The sequence below is a fragment of the Scardinius erythrophthalmus genome (genome assembly GCF_964197995.2).
Source record: "Scardinius erythrophthalmus genome assembly, chromosome: 20".
Lineage (NCBI taxonomy): Eukaryota > Metazoa > Chordata > Actinopteri > Cypriniformes > Leuciscidae > Scardinius > Scardinius erythrophthalmus.
The window spans coordinates 37,423,201-37,440,921 of record NC_138240.1 but is presented as its reverse complement, the minus strand read 5'-3'; the positions used below and the strand labels follow the sequence as shown (position 1 = coordinate 37,440,921).

The 17,721-nt window shown below is 42.1% G+C and overlaps 1 pseudogene across 1 annotated transcript in view; it reads left to right on the top strand.

The window, feature by feature from the left end:
* LOC308680956 (zinc-binding protein A33-like) overlaps positions 1 to 17,721 on the top strand; it is a 39,328-nt pseudogene that overhangs the window by 17,287 nt on the left and 4,320 nt on the right. The window lies entirely within an intron of this gene.

Here is a 17,721-nt window from a genome sequence, read left to right as displayed (position 1 = left end):
TATCTCAGTTGGGGGCAATTGCCTCTATTGTCTTTAGATGATTAGATTTAGTGGTTACCTCTAAGGCTGTGTGTATGTTTAGCACCTTTAAGGACAGCCCACTGAAAGACCTATAAAGAAACCATGTAAAGTATGTTAGTCAGATTGATTTGGGAAGAACTGCAGCCGCGTCAACGCGAAGTCCTCAATAAAGAATAACTTTGTTTGAACGTGATCCCCAACGTCTCCTGGTTTCTTGCTTCGACGAAGAAAAAGTTTTCAACAGTATTTAAACAATATTGTTAATCAGCTGATGGATGACAATGGTCAGTTTTATTCATTTCCAGAATTCTCCAGAAAATTTGTTTTTGGGGCTTTGTTAAAGGAATATAATATTGTATTCAACGCCATTCCTAGTGGTATAAAAACTCTCTTGAAAGGAGAGCAAACTTATAGTCATATATCTTTGTATAACACTTTTATTTCAATTGAAGGAATTTTGATTACTGATGACAAATTCAATAACCATTTTGTTTGTAATCTTATGAACAGAAAATCTATTCCAGCATCATCTTTCAAGTGGATGGCGTTATACAATATTAATTGTTGAGTGGTCTGGTCTCTTCCACACAAATATTTGTTAACAAACAAGATAAAAGAAGTTACATTTAAAATACTACATAGATGTTACCCCTGTAATAGTGTACTCAATAAGTATATCCAAAGCATAGAAGATAAATGCACTTTCTGTGATGCTGAAGAGACAATTGTGCATTTTTTTGTGAATGTGTTTGTGTTAAAGCTTTTTGGAATGAGTTATGTACCTATCTCTCAGAAAAAACAAATGCTAAAATATGTATTAACACCTTTAGTATTATTTTTCTTTATCATAATCCAAATTCTCATATTCAGTACGTTGTTAATTTGTTTATGATTCTTGGTAAATTTTTTAATTCACAAATGCAAATTTTTGGGTAAGATCACGTTACTGTCTATTTTTTTAGTAGACTATAATTCCTATGTTTTGTCTTTGATGGGCATAAAAAACAAAAAGTCTTTGAAAAGTCAAAGATTGCTTTCAATGTTTAACCTTGTATAATTTATTTTTATTTATTTTTTTCCTTCCCTCTAGCACTTTATTTGTTTTTGTTTTTTTCGTGATCTATGTCTTGTTTTTTTATTACTCCTGTTGTTATGTACTTGTTACATTTTCATTTTTGGCATTAATAAAAAAAATTCAGCACTTATATCGCGCGATCAAACGTGAATTCACGTACGCAGAGCTTCTGTTTTTGCCGGATGCCGGAGAGCTCCGCAGCAACTCTGCACTTATATCTCGTGTGTCCTCGTGACTTCAGCTGTCAGTCACGGCCGCAGCCGTTCACAACAAATCAGGGCCTGGTGGGGATTGAAGGACGGCCGACACACAGTGGAGCCGATCCGCAGTTGGTGGAAATCCGGGATCCGGGAACTGAGCGACTGAGTCTGGGTTCTGCTAAACTTTCTTTTCTCCATTCTGTCACTGATGGAGTTTTGGTTCCTTGCCACTGCCTTGCTTATTTGGGGACACTTAAACAAACACACTGAAACAAACTTGGTTGCATTATTTTCCTGTTATCAATGTAAGATGCTTTGAAACAATCTGTGTTGTAAAAAACGCTATATAAATGAAGGTGACTTTGTGCTCTATTCAGTACAATGATTTTATGTATAATAGAGTTTTAATTGGTTTACATGTTTTTTTAGTCCAGTTTATTCCTCTTAATATTTTAAGTGTTTATGTCTTTAGGAAATGTATGGTTGCCATGGCAAACAAACAGGGGTTGGGTTTGTAACTAAGAAAAACTGTATAGGCTTTATATATGTATAAATGTGTGTGTATGTATATATATATATATATATATATATATATATATATATATATATATATATATATATATATATATATATATATATATATATATACATACATATACACATTACTGGTCAAAAGTTTTAGATCGGTAAGATGTTTAATGTTTTTAAAAGAAGTCTCTTCTGCTCAAAAAAAAAAAAAAAAAACAGTAATATTGTGAAATATTCTGACAATTTAAAATGACTGTTTTCTATTTTAATATATTTTAAAATGTAATTTATTCCTCAGATGAAAGCTGAATGTTCAACATCATTACTCCAGTCTTCAGTGTCACATGATCCTTCAGAAATCACTCTAATATGATTTGATGCTCAAAAAACATTAATTATTATTTTCAATGTTGAAAACGTACTCGGTTACTAACGTAACCCCGGTTCTCTCTAGTAGAGGGAACGAGTACTGTGTAAGATATCTTACGCTAGGGGAAAATCCTTTTTCCGCGAGATATTGAAGCCATAAATTATCCTTAATTTTGTAATAATGCAAAACAGGTTGCGGCAGCATACAGACATAGGCGAGGCAGCTTGCGCGCCTATTGGCTGTTCTGCGGCAACTGCAGCAGCCTATCGAGCGAGGCCTGGCGTGACGCCAGACCCAATGAGGGTGCTTCGCGCCCGCTGCGTCACATCCCGCCGAAACGGGCGTGGTCTAGGCCTATAAATACCGCTCGCAGGCAGCTATTATCTGGTTTTTCATCATCGAAGCAACCAGAGCGTGTGCATGCACGGCAAGATACGCAGTACTCGTTCCCTCTACTAGAGAGAACCGAGGTTACGTTAGTAACCGAGTACGTTCTCTTACGAGAGGTCTCTCGTACTGCGTAAGATATCTTACGCTAGGGGACCCAATGCAAAACGCCGTGCACACCAAAGACCCAAGGGCGAAAGCCCGGGGTTCATATAGTGCACAATCCCCCAGGGAACTCACAGGGAGTCCGGGAAGAGGGAGGGGCGAAGCCACACTCTTCCACATATGGCAGCGTCGCTTAGACGCGAATTTCATCATACAGACAGGGCGGGGTACGGCCTGAACTGATGGGGAAATGTGGGTCTTACACAGTTTTCCCAGGCACATCTTTGTGCTACTGCTTTTCACTGTCGATCATCGAGCTGTGCTCAGTAGACGCAGCATTCTGAGCTGATAGCATCAGGTCAGATAATACTGGTTAACTAGACCGACAGCAGCCTGGCCTGCACCAGGCCCACGAAGAGGCCATGCCTCTCGTGGAGTGCGCTCTGACACCCAACGGGCACTGCATGCCCTTGGAGGCGTATGCTAGCACTATAGCATCAACTATCCATCTGGATAGGCTCTGTTTCGACGCGGCTAGTCCCTTAGAACGCCCGCTGAATGAAACAAAGAGCTGCTCTGTCTGTCTGAAAACAGACGAGCGAGACACATAAGCTCGTAATGCCCTGACTGGGCAAAGGAGGCTCGCGTCTCTTTCCTCATCAGGGACCGGTAGGGCTGACAGGGAGATGACCTGCGCCCTAAACGGTGTGTTGGGGTATTTTGGAACATAACCGTGCTTAGGTTTGAGTATAACCTTCGAGTCATTAGGCCCAAATTCCATGCACGTCGCGCTCACAGAGAGCGCGTGTAAGTCCCCTATGCGCTTCACTGAAGCGAGAGCCAGCAGACAGATGTTTCAGATCAATCGTCTGTAAAGGCTCGAATGGTCCACCTTTCATGGCTTCCAGCACCGTAGAAAGGTCCCATACAGGGACTGAGGGAGGTCTGGAAGGATTCAGTCTCTTAGCCCCTCTGAGGAAGCGGATGACTAAATCGTTCCTTCCTATTGACTGACCAAGCGTTGTTCTCGAGAATGCTGCTATAGCCGCCACATAAACTTTGAGCGTGGAAGGGGTCCTGCCCTTATCCAACAGCTCTTGTAGGAAGGAAAGCACCTCCGTCACTCCACCGTCTGTGGGTGACACGCCACGGGCTGTGCACCAGCCCGAAAACACTGACCATTTCGAGGAGTAGAGACGTCTTGTAGAAGGAGCTCTAGCCTGCGTGATCCTGTTTAATACTCCCTTAGGGAGTTCAACATGTACCCGTTGATGGCCCAGTGAAGGGACCACAATTCCGGGTGAGGATGCCAGATCGAGCCGTGGGCCTGGGAGAGGAGGTCTCTCCTCACTGGCAGTGGCCATGGGGCAGTGCTCGCTAGCTGCATCACAGCTGGGAACCAAGGTTGGTTTTCCCAGAAGGGTGCTACAAGCAGTACTGAGCATCCTTCTTCCCTGATCCGCTCTATCACCTGAGGCAGGAGAGAGATGGGGGGAAAAGCATAGAGCGGGCGGCGGGGCCATACATGAGCCAGCGCGTCCCTGCTCTTGGAGAAAAATTCCTGACAGTGAGCGTTTTCTTGAGACGCAAATAGGTCTACTTCCGCTCTGCCGAATTTCTTCCACAGCAGTTGGACTGTCTGTGGGTGTAGAGACCATTCACCTGCCGGAACATTGTTCCTGGACAGTCTGTCTGGTCCTATGTGTAGGAGCCCTGGCACGTGCGCTGCTCTCAGCGAGCGCAGGTTGCGCTGAGCCCATACCAGGAGGCGTTCTGCTAGCCTGTGCAGGTTCCTGGACCTGAGGCCGCCCTGGCGATTTATGTAGGACACCACAGACATGTTGTCCGAGCGGACCAGGACGTGCGTCCTTTTATTTGGGACAAAAACGCGTCAGTGCGTTGTCTACTGCCAACATTTCGAGGCAGTTTATGTGCAGAAGCTTCTCCCGTTCTGACCACTGGCCGAAGAACGGTCTGCCCTCGAGCAGCGCTCCCCATCCCGAGGTGGATGCATCTGTGGACACCACTTTCACCCTCTAGGAAGTCCCCAGGCTTACACCTGATTGGTACCAGTCGTCCGCTTTCCAAGGTTTCAGAGCTGTGACGCACTTATGATTGACCTTGAGACGAAGCAGACCGGATGTCCACGCTCGGCGTGGGACTCGCTCTTTCAGCCAGAACTGCAGTGGGCGCATGCGGAGCAGGCCCAGCTGGAGCACTGAGGATGCTGAGGCCATGAGACCCAGCATCTTCTGAAATTTCTTGAGCGGGACAGATGCGCCGCAGCAGAAAGAGTTCGCTGCACGCTGAATGTCTACCACGCGCTGTGGTGATAGTCGCGCTATCATGGACAGCGAGTCCAGCTCTGTGCCCAGGAAAGATATCGTCTGACTGGGGGACAGAGAGCTCTTCGACCAATTGACTCTGAGACCCAAATTCTCGAGGTGATTGAGTAAAATGGCCGTGTGCTCTATGAGCACTGAGCGAGATTGCGCTAGAATCAGCCAATTGTCCAAATAGTTCAGTACTCGCACGCCCCTCATTCTGAGGGGTGCGAGCGCCACATCCATGCACTTCGTAAATGTACGGGGTGCCAGGGATAAACCGAACAGCAGGACTGTGTACTGGTATGCCTGGCCCTCGAAGGCGAATCTCAAAAATCGCCTGTGACAGGACGCTATCTGTATTTGAAAATACGCGTCTTTCAGATCTATTGACACGAACCAATCTCCTCTGCGAATCTGCGCGAGGATTTTTCTGGTCGTGAGCATCCTGAACTGTAGCTTCACAAGCACTCTGTTCAGTTGCCTTAGATCTAGTATGGGTCTGAGACCCCCGTCTTTTTTCGGTACCAGGAAGTATCTGCTGTATAGCCCTCCTTCGCTCTGAACTTGAGAGAGAGGCTCTAAGGCCCCTTTGCTCAATAGTTTCGCCACTTCGGCTCGAAGTAAATGTGCTACTTCTGTTTTTACCGTGGTCTCGACGCGTGCCGTATAGCGGCGAGGGCGTCGGCGAAACTGCAGCGAATAGCCTCTTTTATAATGTTTAGCACCCACTTCGAAACCCCAGGCAGCTTTGCCCATGCATCTGCATGAATAGCTAGGGGTTGAATACGAAGCGCTCTCCGTTCGCTCAGCGATGGAGAGGCTTCGGTGTGCTGTAACACAAGCGTCGCGCTCGTGACATTTGAGGCAGGGGCGCGCTGATAACAGCGGGCAGATTGCCCGCGCTCGACTCCTCTGCGGCGGTCAACCGAGAGGGGGAGGGCTGGGCGAGTCCCGTAGGAACTGTCATGTCTGTGCGTGGATGTACACCATCGGCCGTGGCCTGGACACCAGAAAATTCACTCTGGGTAGCCGTAAAAGCGGCGTTTGTGTGCAGGCAAGCGTGCTGCGTCGCCGACTTGTTTACTGCAGAATACACTGGAACAGTCACATTTACTGGAACTGAACGAGCGAGAAGTTGCCATAGAAACAGAGAGCGTCAACATGCTGGTGTTTATTTGCAGGCCTGCGTGCATTGCAACAGGCTCGTTCACTGCAATATTGACATTTCCAGTCGCCTGAATTTCAGAGGGGAATGAGAAATGTATGAGAAATGGAGGTCGGTCCGTCCGCAGCGGGACCAGAAACACTCTCTTTTCTCCTTGCCAGTGACGCACGGAAAACCATAGAAACGGTGTTTGGGTGCAGGCGAGCGGGTTGTACAACGCGCTCGTTGACTGCAAAATACACATCTGCAGTCTCCTTTTCAGGGAACTGACAGAGCGAGCATTGACGGCATAATTTTATCTGCCGGTAGACCCGGGATCGAACATGGGTCTCTCGCGCGCAAAAACTGAGAGTCTGCCACTGAGCCACAGGAGGAGACACAAAGGCTTTAGATGCACGAGCATATATGAACGGGGCGCAGAGGCAGGGTAGCTTTCTTATAACGTAAAGAGAAACTAACCCCGACCGTCCGCTTCCAGCCTCCCTTGTGAACGGCGCAGTTTGTGCGGCTCGAACAGAGGGAGAGAGAAAGCTAGCCCCGTGATCGTCCGTTCCTGACATCCCCTGTGAGTGGCGTGGTTTGCGCGGCTCGAACAGAGGGAGAACAGGTATCGTCCCCCAAGCAGGCAAGGCAAGCGCGCGAACCGGCGAGCTTTGCGGGTTGGGGAGGGGCGGAGGAGCAGTCTCGGAGAAGGCTGCCAGGTGAGTCCTAAGAGTCACCATAGGCAGTAGCTAGCTCGCAGTGAGGGCAGTCGCCGTCAGCGAGCGCGAGAGCTGCGTGATCCTCAGGAAAGGGAGCCTTTTTCAAGGGCCTTTTTCAAGACGCCCGGCTCTTTTAGTGCAATGAGAGTGTGTGTCGCGGCGGCGAGTACACACACATACATAAACACAGTAGCAAAGAAAGGATATAACGCCGGAAAGCGCAGCAGGAAGGCAAGAAAGGCGGCGCGGCCAGCAACGGCATGCGTGTGCTTCGCTTGAAGGATGAAAAACCAGATAATAGCTGCCTGCGAGCGGTATTTATAGGCCTAGACCACGCCCGTTTCGGCGGGATGTGACGCAGCGGGCGCGAAGCACCCTCATTGGGTCTGGCGTCACGCCAGGCCTCGCTCGATAGGCTGCTGCAGTTGCCGCAGAACAGCCAATAGGCACGCAAGCTGTCTCGCCTATGTCTGTATGCTGCCGCAACGCGTTTTGCATTATTACAAAATTAAGGATCATTTTTGGCTTCAATATCTCGCGGAAAAAGGATTTTCCCCTAGCGTAAGATATCTTACGCAGTACGAGAGACCTCTCGTAAGAGAACAGTTCTGTACAATTTTTTATTAAAAATTCTTTGATGAATAGAAAGTTCAAATGAACCGCATTTATTTAAAATAGAATATTTTCTTTTTTTTTTTTTTTTTTTTTTTTTTTTTTTTTTTTTGTTTGAAAAAGGCATTTTCCATCAAAATCAACAGTACAAAAATACAGAATTGGTGTTTACATAAGTCCTTTTCCTGTTTATACAACCATTTACAGGTGAGTAATAACAGACATTTGAAAGACATATTTTGTGCGGTAAGGTACAGTCCTGTTCCATCATGTGCATCCCTTGTCACTTTTCTGAGAACATGTCCTTATATATTCCGCTAAATATAAAAGGTTCATCACATTTGCTCTCTTTAAATTCTCTCTTCAGCCCACTTGCTTTCAACCTGTAAAGTTGCGTTTTATGCATCAACATATTAACTATCTTAAAAAAAAAAAACAAACAAAAAAAAAAAAAAACTATATACATTGGCGTGAAGGAACTTGCTTATTGTTGTTTCCATCCGGGATGGTAAACTGACAAAAAATAATAATCACATAAAGTAATAAATAATGTATATATATATATATATTTTAAACTCCAGAGGGATCATACAAAGTCTGCTCTAATCGGGTTTATAAATTCAATCCATTTTTCCCAAATTTGATAGAACTTAACCTTTTGGGTTCTCAGACAAAAGGTCAGCTTTTCCATTTTAAATATTTCAAGAATTATTCCGTGCCAGTCCTCAATTGTGGGTGGTGTTACATTTAACCACTTTCTGGTAATGGATTTTTTACTTGCAGCTAGAAGTGCCTGAAGCAGCTTTATGTCCCTCCTAAGTTTCAAGCACTCTACATGACCCAGATATAAATTTTCAAAATTAAGGGGTATTTGACACTTGAACACTGTATTTAATGTGTTGTGAATGCCGCTCCAATACTGGTTCAGTTTGGGGCAGCCCCAAAATACATGGAAATGGTTTGCCTCTGGTGAACCACATTGTCTCCAACAGGTTACATTAGTGTTCTTGTATTTCTCTTGACATGGGGTCTTAAAATATCTTATTACATTCTTCCAACAGTGCTCTCTCCAGTCCATGGAGTTGGTTGAAGACCATTGAAAAGTACATATTTCCCCCCAAACCTCCTCGGAAAGCCTTATTTCTGCCTCTCTTTCCCATTTTTCTTTAATATGAAGTGTACTTTCATTGGTGGCGTGGAATAGTGAGTTATATAGTAATGAGATACCTTTTTTCGGAGTTGAACTGTAGGCTAATTTCAGAATTCTATAAAAAGTTGATTCTGCTGCTGAAAGATCTGTTATTTTACATTTCTGATTAAAGTATTCACGGATTTGAAGGAATCTGAAAAAATCATTTTGCTGTAGGTCATGTTTGGTCCTCAAACCCTGAAAACTTTGTATCGAGCCATTATGTGTAAAGGAGAGATAGGTTGTAAGACCCTTCTCGACCCATGATTCAAATCTTTTATCCATCCTATTTGGAAGGAATTCTGTGTCATAGGCGCACCATCTAAAAAGTTTTAGCATCCTATGAATTCCACATGCCTTAACCACCTTCTGCCATATTTTCAATGTTTGAGTAATCCAGGGGTTATTAATTTTTCCTAATTTGGCTGCCAGATCTCTATCAGCAATTGTGGATTGAAGGGGGAACATAGGGGAAAATCCAAACTCTAATTCTTTCCATTTGGCCTTGTATTCCCCATTGCACCAATGCAACAAGGGGATTAGTTGCGAGGCATAAAAATAGTTTCTTAGGCAAGGAAGTGCAAATCCACCTCTCTCCTTTCCTAGCTGTAAAATGGTAAACCGAATCCGTGGTTTCTTTCCCTGCCAGATAAAGCGGGAAATCCATTTGTCCCATTCTCTGAATTGACTGTCACTCACCTCTACAGGTAGAGTTCTGAAGATATATAATAAGCGGGGGAGGATATTCATTTTGACTACACTTATCCTTGAGTTCAGATTAAGAAAAGGGATGAGGTTCCATCTGTGCATATCCGAATTTATTTAAGGATAATGGTTCATAATTTTCCTCTGATAATTTTGAGAGATCCTTTGTCAAATTTATACCTAAATATTTTATTGAATTAGCTTCCCAATTTAGATGATATTTTTCCTGTAAATTTCTTGGGGCATTACAGTTTAACATCATGACCTGTGTTTTCAAGATGTTGAGCTTATAGCCTGATAGTTTCCCGAAGTCTTCTAATAGGGTCATCAATCCTATAAATGATGTCTCAGGTTCCTCCAGGTACACCAAAACATCATCTGCAAACATTGCCACCTTCTGTTCAGTCCCTGCCATGGCAATGCCTTTAACAGCTTCACTTTGTCTTATCAACTGGCCCAAGGGCTCAATAAATAAAGCAAAAAGTAGAGGTGAAATCGGACAACCCTGTCTTGTTCCTCTTTCCATAACAAAGGAGTCAGAAAGATCTCCATTAATCTTTACTCGAGCCACTGGTTTATTATAGAGGGACTGAATTGTTTTAATAAAATTATCATGAAAGCCAAACTTTCCCATAACTCTGTATAAGAATGCCCATCGAACCGAGTCGAATGCCTTCTCGGCGTCTAGCCCCACTATCAATGATCTAGTTTTGTTTTTGTTTGTTTGATCTATAATATGCAATGTTCTTCTTATGTTATCTAAAGTTTGTCTCTGCTGGATAAATCCTGTTTGATCTAAATGGATGAGGTCCGGCAAAATTTTTTCTAATCTGCGAGCTAAAATGGATGTGAATAGTTTATAATCCAGATTAAGAACACTAATAGGTCGGTAGTTACCACATTCCTGCCTGTCTTTGTCCTCTTTAGGAATGACTGAGATGGTTGCTTCCCTCCAGGAGGGTGGTATTTCTCCTTTCTGTAAGACCCAGTTAAATGTATTTAGTAATATTGGGGAAAGCTCTGGTTTAAAGGACTTGTACCACTCGGTAGTGTAGCCATCCGTACCCGGGGACTTGCCGGCCTTCAATTTAGAAATGGCTAAATTTAATTCACTGATTGATATTGGTTGTATTAAGTTTTTGTTTTGGGAGTCTGTGAGTTTAGGTAAGTCTAACGAATTTAAGAAGGATTCAATTTGTGCTTCATCCGAACCTTGAGGTTGAGAGTATAATGTCTTGTAGAAGGTTTCAAAACTCTCCTGAATTTTTTCTATTTTATATTCAATCACCTTTGTTTTCGGGTTCTTTATTTTATAGATAGTATTATCCACCTGCTGTTTACGTAATTTGTATGCAAGAAATTTTGATGATTTTCCTCCCACTTCATAGTTCTTTTGTTTCAGGAAGATAATTTTTTTCTGAGTTTCTTGTGTATATATGTCGTCGATTTCACTCTGTAATTTTTTAATTTCCTCTTTCAGGGGCGAGCTTACATTACTGCTGTTAGAAAATTGTAACTGTTTTAGTTTTCCTTGAAGGTCAGACAATCTTTGTCCCTGGAGTTTTTTCATATGCGTGGTAATGGATATTATTTTGCCTCTCAATACAGCCTTCAATGTATCCCATAAGATTGTAGGCGACACCTCCCCAGAGTCGTTAAAATCTAGAAAATCTTGAATTTCCCCTCTCAGTTTTACTTTGATTTTTGGATCATTGAGTATGTTTGAGTTCAATCTCCATAAGTTTTTCCTAATCTTCCCTCCTAATATTAAAGATAAAGAGATCGGGCTATGATCTGACAGGTCAATTGTCTTTATATTACTGTCCATGATTTTAAATCTATCAACGCTAAACATAAAGAAGTAGTCTAGTCTTGAGTATACAGAGTGAGGAAAGGAGAAATGTGTGTAATCTCTACAGGTAGGGTGCAATTCCCTCCATACATCCATTATTCCCAATTCACTCATCAGTGACATCATTCTCTTAGTTAGGGTTTTGTTCTGGGTAGTTACTCTGGATGAGTCCAATGCGGGGTTCAACCTGATATTAAAATCCCCTCCACAGATTACCACCCCCTGTGAGTTCACCATTAAGTCAAAAATACGTTTATAAAATATCCAATCACTTGCTGGGGGAGCATAAACATTTATTAACGTTATTTCTTTCCCTTCTATTCTCCCTGTGATTTTAACAAATCTACCATCCTCATCCCGGACCTCAGATATATGATCATAGTTAAGTGTGTTTGATATAAGAGTGGCAACACCTCTTTTGTGGCCTGCCTTGCATGAGGAAGAATAAACATGCCGGAAGCCCATCCTTTTTAACTTAATGTGTTCAGATTGAATCATGTGTGTTTCCTGGAGGAAAGCTATCTGAGCTTTTTCTTTTTTCAACTTTGACAAGATTTTACTCCTCTTGATTGGATTTAATAACCCGTTTACATTAAATGAAATTATTTTCACAGACTTTCCTTGCATTTTTTCATAACTAAAATTAATTGGTCATTCTTTCCCTCTAGTGAAAAAGTAAGCAGTCCCTTCATAATAAGAACACAAAACAAAAGAACATAACCCGAACAGTTACTATGAACTTGTAACATGTAAACCTCTGGCCAAGCTTCCAAAAATAGGGCCAGTCTACTGCCCTGCTTTAGACCCGAGGGATAACCTCTGTTTCCAAACTGGAATAGGGGGCCCTCTGCTGTGGTAACAGTCATATAAATGTCTCTCTCCCCCCTTCTCTTTTATTCCCGACCTTGTATTTATAAATTAAGCCGTTTATAAAAAATATATAAGCCTTTTTAGACATTGTTTTCGTTTAAATTACCCTGTGTCCTGATTTTTTGTGCGTCTGAATACTTGCAACTTGTCCTTGTAGCTTGATGAGGCTTTGCCGGATCGAGCTGCGCCCTGCGACCGTGCTGGCTGCCACGACCAGCGCTGAATCCTTTCCATCAGGGATTTCGGCTGGGTGATTACTTTCACCGGGAAGCCCCTTCTTGCTAGATCCCCCGTTGCATCCTCCACCGTCTCGTATGTTGTTGTCCCCTCCTCATAAAAAACTCTCAGTCGGGCTGGGTAGAGGGTTTGAAACTTTATGTTGTTTTCCTTCAGAAGCTTCCGCGCCTCGCCGTATTCCCTCCTCTTGGCTAGGATTCCTGGTGCGTAGTCATGGTCGAGGTTGATCTTGGAGTTTCCCCAGGTGAAGCCTTTCTTTTGCCAAGCCAGTTTAATGATTTCTTCTTTCATCGTGAAGCTGAGAAATCGGACCACGATTGATCTAGGCTGCACGCCGGCCGGTGGCTGCGGCGCCAGCGCTCGGTGGGCTCTTTGTATTTGCATGTCCCTCGAAGGTGGAATGCTGAGGTTCTCTCTGAGCAGCTTCTCCACAAAGGGGATCATTGACCTCGGTCCACCCTCAGCTCCTTCGGGGACACCGTATATCCTCACATTTTCTCTGCGTGAGCGCCCTTCTTGGTCTGTTATCTTAGCTTGGAGTTGCTCCTGTATTTGTACCATTTCGGCTAACACCTCTTCTGCGCTTTGCAGCCTCTCCTCGCTCTCCACTATTCTTGCTTCAGCTTCATCCATTCTCGAGTTGGTTTTTGCGATCTCTTCCTTGATATCTTTAAGCTGATGTTTGTTGTCTTGCCTAAATTCGCGTAATTCTCTGAGAATTAAAGTCAGATTCGCAGACTCGCCTCCTCTGTTCTCTTCGTCTTTGTCATGGCTAACGCTAGCTGCGAGGGAGCTAGCGCCAGCACCTTCTTGTTGTTGCGCTTCGTTGCCTTCGTCAACACTTGGAGCAGTTTGTTTTTTATGGTGGCTTTTATTCGGCATCTTCGCCCTCTTCTAGATTTTCCAAATTTTCGGTAAACACGTCTGTTTTTCTAACTTTGGGGCGGTCTTATTTTACTTTGGTCGGGAGGTTTCTGTCTAAGCTGCCATCGCTAGGTGACCCGGAAGCCCAACCCGTAGTATTAATTTTCACATGCAGTTACACATTGAAAATAGAATATTTTCTAACATTATAAATGTCTTTACTGTAACTTTTGATCAGTTTAACTCATCCTTGATGAATACAATTATTGATTTATTTTGTTTATTTCCCCCAAAAATAAAATTTAAATTCTTACTGACCCCAAACTTTTGAAGGGTAGTGTTTAATGTTACAAAAGCTTTCCATTTCAGATAAATGCTGTTCTTTTGAACTTTCTATGCATCATAGCATCATGAAATAAAAATATAAAAAACTGTTTTCAACACTGATAATAATCATAAATGTTTCTTGATCATCAAATCATATTAGAGTGATTTCTGAAGGATCATGTGACACTGAAGACTGGAGTAATGATGCTGAACATTCAGCTTTGATTACAGGAATAAATTACACTTTACTGTATATTCACATAAAACAGATGTTTTAAACTGTAATAATATTTCACAATATTACTGTTTTTGTTTATATTTTTAATCAAATAAATGCAGCCTTGGTGAGCAGAAGAGACTTCTTTTAAAAACATAAAAAATCATACCGATCTAAAACTTTTGACTGGTAGTGTACAAATATATACAAAATTAAAATTATAAATAATTATGTGTATATATATATACAGTGCTATGCATAAGTTTAGGCACCCATGCTAAAGTTGACTAAAAAGAGGAATAAAAAATCATCTTTTGGAAATTGAACTTAATGCCTTAATTTAAAAAAATAGGAAAAATCCAACCTTTAAGGACACCAATTTTCTTTGTGAATGAATAATGTATCGTAAATAAATAAATATTCTTCCTTAAAATACAGGGTGCATAAGTTTGGACACCCCTATGTTAAATTCCCATAGAGGATGGCAGATTTTTAAGTTTTTTTTTTGTTTTTTTTTTGGATACTATGCATCCTGATAAAGTTCCCTTGGCCTTTGGAATTAAAATAGCCCCACATCATCACATAGCCTTCACCATACCTAGAGATTGGCATGGTTTTATTTCAGTTAGCCTAATAGCTAGTTTGATTTACATTGCTCTCAATGCAAATCAAACTAGCTATTAGGCTAACTGAAATAAAACCATGCCAATCTCTAGGTATGGTGAAGGCTATGTGATGATGTGGGGCTATTTTAATTCCAAAGGCCAAGGGAACTTTATCAGGATGCATATCCTAAAAAAAAAAAAAAAAAAAAAAAACTTAAAAATAAAAATCTGCCATCCTCTATGGGAATTTAACATAGGTGTGTCCAAACTTATGCACCCTGTATTTTAAGGAAGAACATTTATTTATTTACGATACATTATTCATTCACAAAGAAAATTGGTGTCCTTAAAGGTTGGATTTTTCCTATTTTTTTAAATTAAGGCATTAAGTTCAATTTCCAAAAGATGATTTTTTTATTCCTCTTTTTAGTCAACTTTAGCATGGGTGCCTAAACTTATGCATAGCACTGTATATATATAACAGAGGAGTGTTTAAACTTAAGCAGAGATGGGAGCATGACAGACCCTGGAGAATCTCTGACGAATAAAGAATAGAAATAAATAAAACACGTATAAGGGTTTTGAGATCTTTTATTTTTAATATTTGGGTATTTTTATGTTTTTTTTTTTTTGTGTGTGTGTGTTTAATCCAAGGATTTAGCGTTATATCTTAACGTTTCAATGCATGTTCATTTTGAATAGGCTTAGATTTTGTTAATTTTTCCTAAAGAAATCCTGATGTTGTTGTTTGACCTGTTTCAACACACCACCTTGATCAGAAGCTCCACCCTCTTACAACACTAACCAGGAAGACACTGACTTGTTATTTCTCTTTTCTGCCTCCTGAAGCAGGGGAGCCTGCGGGAGAACTGGAGCGAGTAACTCCGTTTGATTATTACTAAAACCCAATCTGACATGCCGGTAAAAGCTTCCCAAGCCCGGCTCTGGGCGGCGAGGGGTTGAAGAGTCGCAGCTGTGGTGGGGGGCTGATGCTTGCAATAGGATAATGAAGAGGAGGAATGCTCTTTGCAAAAGGTGTTTGTTTTTTATTTGAAGTGGTGCATCATCTATGACGACTTCTGGGCCTGTAAAACACTCAGAGAAGCCGTCCACTGCAGAACCGAACAGAACCGAGGGAGAGACGGGGTCAAGGAGGGCTGTCTTGTCTTGATCTCCGTCAGGTTCAGCCAAAGGTGGTCCACCAAACTGGCCATGGCACGACCAATCGCTTGGGCCGTAGACTTAGTGGCACGCAGGGCGAGGTCGGTCACGCTGCACAGCTCTTTGAAGGCCGTCGGGTCAAGACCAGTTTCATCCATCGTGCAGAGAAGGTTGGCCTGGTAGACTTGAAGGATCTAGTTCTGCACGGCTCAGAGGGATGGGCAGCTTTAGGCAGAGATGTGCAGATGGTCTCTCCCAATGGGAGAAGCTTGGTGTACCCTTTTTCCTCCACACCGCCAAACAAGTTGAGAGCAGACGAAGAGGAATAGTGGACGCGTGATGATTAGGGAGCGTACCATGACTTATAACAGAGTTTGCTCAGTTTGCTTCAGAGACATAGTGTCATTAAAGTCCTCCTCTGAGCTGTCAAATGAAACCATGGCACTCGCTCCAGATGAGGGAAGCAGGGAGCCCTGCAGGAGCAACACTCGTGGCACCGCATTTTGCAACAAATGTTGCTCAAATTTGCTCTTTTAATAGTGACAGTGTCTCTTGAAGAGTTGCCGGATAGCCCAGAGGAGAAGCAGCGAGTCAGCTTTAGCTGTCGAAGAGCCGTTAATCCGCTAGTTGAGGCTTGTTGTTTAAATGATGAGCAGAAAGGCTCCTATCTTCTTCTCTTTGGAGACAGCGAGGAGATGATCTTCACGTTTGAACAATTCTGATGAAAACAGTTTTCAGCGCAACTTAAATATGCAGTCGACCCCGTCAGCTTCTTTTTTTTTAGCGGGCTGAAAAGTAATTTATCTGTACAAATGTGAACCAATCAGGCTTCAGTATTCAGTGTTGATCTGATTGAACAGCTGCAGTGATCAGGACTGGTTGTGTTTAGTCCAGCTGAACTACATTATAAATACAGTTTCATAGATTAGAGGAATTACAGTTTTTCTCAGTCGCTTTGTCACGTCACTTCTCACGTCACTATTTACATTTGCACAACAGTTAGTTTAACCTCCACAACATTTAGTCAGTTGTGCACATCATAGTAGCAGTTTCTCATTCCTTCCAACAAACTGCAAATGCTTTTGGACATGCATCAATTGCTTTCATACAACTCTCTGCTGTTTTATAACATTATCATTTGCTTATGTCATGTCAGTCAAAATTAACTATACTTGTGAATGCTGAATAGTCATTCCATATAAAACTAATAGTCCTCATTTCATTGCTTGAGTCATTACATACAAAAATGTTGAACTAGTTGTCAAAATCTGTCACGCAAATTTTACACATTTTTTTAAATCTTTTTTTTCCTGAAAATGTCTCCTAAATTGAACAATTTCTCTCAGGTGAATCTCAGCTTTCACTGATGAGGAACGTCTGGATGTGCATGAATGATTACAGCACTATGTATGTTGTATGTTCAGTTCCAGTATGTACTGCAATATTGTTTACAGTTGTGCACAGCTCTACCCAAAGGGAGTTTATGCTTGTTGTAAATAAGGGTGTATTTTGTCTTTTGCAAAATGCTGTGAACAAACTAGAATTGCAGAGAGCATATGCAGTAAAAATGTGAAACATACACATTCAGTGTCTTGTACTCAGTTACCTCACTAAATACAGTAATGTGTAACTTTACTGTATTTTTCAAATGGCTGTGCCAATAGTATATAGCGCTGTCTTGAGCATTTTCAGGCAGTGTCACCAAGATCTGACTTTTTTGCATTGGAAAACATTTACAGAGTAAACTGTCATAATGAAAACATGACAAAGCCATTTGACTATCTTGCTCATAAACAATGGCGTCAGGACTTTTCATCTTGATGACACTGACACTTTCATTGACATGAATACTTGTGTTTGAGGAGTGAGCTCTCCATTTTGAGCAAGTGACACACTTTTGCAGGTTATCAACTAGGTTTTGCAGTTTGTACTAATTGTTTTGAGAACTGCATTAACTGTTGTGCAAATGTAAATAGTGATGTGAGAAATGCACCAAAGCGACAGAGAAAAGCTGTAATAAATACGAGGGCAAATACATTTTCACGCCGGCCCAGTTGGTATTGGAGAACTTTTTTGTTTCAATAAATAACATTGTCATTTACAAACTGTACTTTGTGTTTACTCAGGTTGCCTTTGTTTTATGGTAGGTTTTATTTTCTGAATCAATTTAGTATGAGATGGGGGCAAATACTTTTCACTGCAT